This window comes from Salvia hispanica, chromosome 6 (assembly GCF_029641045.1).
Source record: "Salvia hispanica isolate PSC_SH4W2 chromosome 6, Shi_PSC_v1, whole genome shotgun sequence".
NCBI lineage: Eukaryota > Viridiplantae > Streptophyta > Magnoliopsida > Lamiales > Lamiaceae > Salvia > Salvia hispanica.
In genome coordinates, this window is record NC_142697.1 from 33,640,022 (window position 1) to 33,645,382 (window position 5,361).

At 35.1% G+C, this 5,361-nt stretch overlaps 1 pseudogene; it reads right to left on the reverse strand.

The window, feature by feature from the left end:
- LOC125203140 (uncharacterized) lies at window positions 1-4,283 on the reverse strand (annotated as a pseudogene).
- Between the last annotated feature and the right edge of the window lie 1,078 nt (window positions 4,284-5,361).

The following is a 5,361-nucleotide window of genomic DNA, read 5'->3' on the forward strand; positions in this document are numbered from 1 at the left end:
TCAAAATCCATTAAATCGTTCTATACTTGCTACTATTGTCGCGTAAATCTTGTGCAGAGTATTTCCTACTTCAATCATGTTAATCCTTTCAGAAGGTGAAAATGCTAAACATTTCATCGCCAAGTAATAAATCGACGACACACACTGCTCCTTTTCGCAGAAATGTTCATCTTCCCTTGATAATAAAGCAGGCGATTCCTGTTACTGCATTTTCTTGTAATGCTTTATTCACCCATTCTTTTAAGCTCATTTCCCCACCAAACATATCATCTGTTGGCTTCTTCCCTGTAAGCATCTCCAATAGCATAATCCCGAAGCTATACACATCTCCACTTGTCGACACTTTGCCTTCCGTTCCCAACTCTAATCGTACCACATTCATTCATCATTTTGTTAGATTACATGCATAAAAACATATAGAAAATATTAATACGATAAAGTTAAAGTTTAGCATTACTCATCACCTGGTGCTGCATAACCGATGGTTGCCATTGTTCGTGTTTGGACGACAGCTTCTCCTCTATCAAAAAGCTTAGAAATACCAAAATCAGCAAGATGAGCAACCATGTCTTGGTCAAGCAACACATTGCTCGGCTTTACATCAGAGTGAATAATTGGGAATGTGTAATTGTGGTGAAGATATTCCAAGGCCGCTGCAACATCTATTGCTAGTTCAAGTCTCTTTATAAGATCCAACCCATACATATCAGAATGCAACCATTTATCCAAGCTCCCATTCGGCATGTAAGTTAGAACCAGAGCTTTAAACTCTTTGTTACTACAACATCCAACAACACGAACTAAGTTTCTGTGACGAATGTTGCATAGTATTTCCATTTCAGTATCAAAGCTCTCAGCTGCTCCTTGTAGTTGCAAGTCAAACACTTTGACAGCAACGTCTAATCCATCAGAAAGTGTCGCTTTGTATACTGAACCATAACTTCCTCGTCCGAGCAGGTTAGTCTCACTTAATGATGTTATGTCTGGTTCCAATTCTATGTAAGAAATTCTTCTCCTATTTCTTACTCTTCTCTCATTCTTCCGTTTTCGTCTCCTTATCAACACGAGCATGATAATCACCACAATGACTACTAAACTCAACGAGGGAACAATGATCATGTACTTAATTGATATTCCACCATTATCTTTTAAGCATGATTGGATTTGAAACCATACTGGACCACCACAAAGGCCAAAGTTGTTTGCAAAAGATTGAGCAGTGAAGTTCCCAAACCGGCCGCCATCTGGAATTTCCCCTTCCAATTTGTTGTTAGAGATGCTACAGTGCTCAAGAAAGGGGAGGCCTTCTAAGGAGTCGGGTATTGACCCGGAAAGATTATTGTAAGATAAATCCAATGATATCAAACCCTTGACATTTCCTAAGGTGGTTGGAATTGCTCCTCTAAGCTGATTGTTCGACAAGTTTAGATATTGTAATGACTCACAACCGGAAATTGTGCTTGGAATGCCACCTGAAAATTGATTAAATGACAAATCTAGAGAGTAGATTGTCTTTAAATTGCCAATTTCATATGATAGTTGACCCATGAAATTATTTTTGGACAGTAAAATTTGTGAGTCCAAAAGTTGGGAGGGATGGTTGAATTCAATTGGTTGGAAAAACCTAAGTAGATCTCTCTCAATGATTTAACTTCACCCAAACATTTAGGTATTGAACCTACAAGCATGTTACCACCAAGCCTCAACACCCCTAAATTACTCATTCCACAAAGATCATTATGGATAGATCCTACAAATTGATTACCACTAAGGCCTAATTCTTGAAGTTTCACCAATTTCCCAATTGTTGGTGGAATGGCTCCACTCAATTGATTCCTACCCAAATTTATAGTTAGCAAACTGCTTAACTTTCCTATTTCAGAAAGAATGGCACCCTTGATGTTGTTGTTTGACGCGCCAATATACTCAAGAGATGAGGATAGATTCCCAATCGAAGCGGGTAGGATACCATTAAGTGGATTATCCGACATCACCAAATCCATCAAATATCGACAGTTAGTTAACGAAGAGAGAAATCTTAACTCCTGAGATGGGGCTTCCGCTCCAATAAATTTATTTCCCCAAATGTAAAGTCTTTGTAGGAGTCTCAAATTACCAAAGTCGGGTATGGAGCCACTGAAAGAGTTGCTATTTATTCCCAATAAGGTAAGTTTAGAGGCATTGGTGATGGAGGTTGGAATTGGGTCAATCAGTTTGTTCCTACTCAAATAAAGGCGTTCGAGATTGACAAGGGAATCGCCCAAGTCTGAGGGTAGACTACCTGAAAACTCATTACCTGAAAGTTGTAACGTCTTCAACATTGATATGTTGAATATGGAAGATGGGATCGATCCAGATAAGGAATTGTTGAACACGTCGAGATACTGGAGGATCGGTAGAGTACCAATCTCTTGTGGCAATTCACCTACCAAATATGCATGAGCTAAGAACTTTGGTAGTAACTAATGAAATAAGAATTTGATCACACATATATATATGTACCTGTGAAATGGTTGCTCCTTAAAATTCAACTCTCTAAGCATGCTCATATTTCCGATTTCACGTGGGATAGTGCCACTGAGATTGTTGCTGGATAAGTCTAGCAACTGAAGATTTTTGCATTTGTGTATATTCGATGGAATATGATGTTCAAGTCGGTTCCGAGAGAGTGAAAGTGTTCTGATGTTGCGCATATTACTGCACATATCGCTTGGGTCCCAACCTAATAATCAAATGATCCGAGTACATAACTTAGTTTTTTCTATGATGTCTAAAAACTAGTAACTATTATGTATAACAACTCATATAAAAATTATGAACTCAAATAATCCACATATGTAATGAAGAAAAGTGCCATATGTGCAAGAGAAGTTTAGAAGTGAATGCATGAGATAAAAATCAAGGATTGTAGAAACATGCTATGGTGGAAAATTCATGTGTATTTCCTAGCTACCAACTTCTACATATATGTACATATATAAGGCAAACCTACAATTCACACATGAAAATTAAAAGTCTTATAGATATCACACGATTAATTTGTATCATTAATTAAGTTGCATATACAAAGTAATTTATGTGTTAAGATGTGGATATACATTAGATTACTTAGATTTATTTGCTCAAAAAAAAATCATGAGACTGTGGAGAGACGGTATACTTACTAAGACAAACTATTGTTTGCAAAGCACAAGACTTTCAAAGAAGATATATTTAATATAGAAGATGGAATATCTCCGGTGAGTGAGGCGCCTTCGATGCTTAATATCTCTAGTCGTGAAAGATTTCCTATTTCTGCAGGAATTCCTCCTGAAAATTGTTATTGAATTTCCAACATATCAATATACAAGTTTGGAAATTTATTAATAATAATTATAAAAACTCGCAATATATATATATATATATATAGAGGAGAAAAGATGAGATTGAGATGTGTATACCATGGAAATCATTTATGCCCAAGTTCAACTCTTTAAGCATGCTCAAACTCCCAGTTCCACTTGGGATTTTGCCATTGAAATGATTGAAGGACAAATCCAAGAGCTGTAGGCCTTTGCATTCCCATATATTTGGTGGAATCTCCCCGAAAAATTGGTTTCCCGAAGTAGAAAGTGTTTCGATATTTTGAAGATTACTACACATATCGATTGGGAGGCGACCTGATAGGCTATTATTCCGAATTCTAATCTCTCATGGAAGAAACATCAAATATACCACGTGGTATGGGTCCAGTCAACTTATTATTGTCCAAGTTTAATACTTGGAGAGAAGAAAGATTGGAATTATTGAACAAAGAGGCAGGAATTGTACCTAAGAAAGTGATGTTGTACAAATAGAGTTCCTCCAATTGAGCTAAATTGCCCAACCATGTTGGTATTTCTCCGGTGAATGAATTATCTCCCACATTCATCACCTTCAAACGACGCAATTTAGAGAGCTCAAAGGGTAGGATCCCCGTGAAACTGTTGGAACTGATGTCCAATTATCTTAGAAACGTTAAGTTTCCGAGATGTGGAGCGACAGTTCCAGCAAGGCTGTAGCTAGAGAGATTGAGAGTAGTGACGCGGCCGTGTGTGAGGCCGCATGACACACCAATTCAATTACAAACTGATGTATTTTGAAACCAATTGGTGCTCAAGATAGCATAAGGGTCGGAAGTAGTTTTTGAAGGAGATGAGTGAATGTTTGTCTGTGACAGAATTCAAGATAGTTGAGCCGGAGCAAAGTGCAATGCTATGTAATAACAAGATTGAAAGAGCAAAGGAAAAGAGATAATTCTCCATTAACTTTATTTCAACTTTCTTTTCGTTTGAGCTTTGTGTGATTGGTTATATTGGACTTCACCAAATTACTATTTTTTTGGTTATAAGTTTCGTCAAATCAATGTACCTAAGTTCAAAAGATTCGTTCATAAAGTCAATGCATTCAACTTGCATGGAATTTTTAATGAGTTTAAAGTTTTAGATTTTAAATTTTAATCGCGGACGAATATAATCTATACTAAACATTTAAGGGCAAATATGACATTTTGTAGGTAATCAAAATTTTCACCTCACATTCCATTATGTATGTTTATTCAACATGTATTTGATCAAGTTCTAAACATCGTCTCCTTAATATTATTAAGCCTCCTAAACAAGATTTTCATACTTTGTTTTGAATTTCACATGCTAATCTTCTGGATGATTGATATAATAGTTTGTTACGATTAAATTAAGGCAAAAGACAACATTATTTTACGCTAAAGTTGTAATCACTCGTTCACACAAAAAGAGCAAAATTTTTAATTAATGTCATCACGTTATAAGTTTGAATTTTAAAATGTCTATTGACTATTATATTTTGCCACTAGATATATATTAAATTGGAAATTATGATATCATCACATGAGATTTCATCATTATATTCTTGTTTTCCTTTCTATCCAAACACAAAGTTCCTCATGTTTATACATTATGTAATACCGATGCCAACTAAAGATTCTTATGTTGATTAAGACAATTGTAGTTGGCTGCTTTCAATTCTTTAGGTTTTTGTTTTCTTCACCAATAACTAATTTTGAAACCAGATTTCTCATTTTCAGTTCTCATCATTCAAACATACCCACAAATCAATGGTTGAGATGCCAATTTTCTCCAATTTGACGATAATTTTTAGTTGTAATGGAGTATATTTTATTTATAAAATTGTTAATTTCATAGTGCGAATATAATTTTTTATATGAATTAAATATAAATATACATATTTTTAATAAAAAGCATAGATATTATGATATTACTGTTAATAAATTAGTTAAATTTGGAAAAGAATGGATAATTATTATAGTGGATCATGTTGAGTTAATGAAAACAGCAGTCAAAA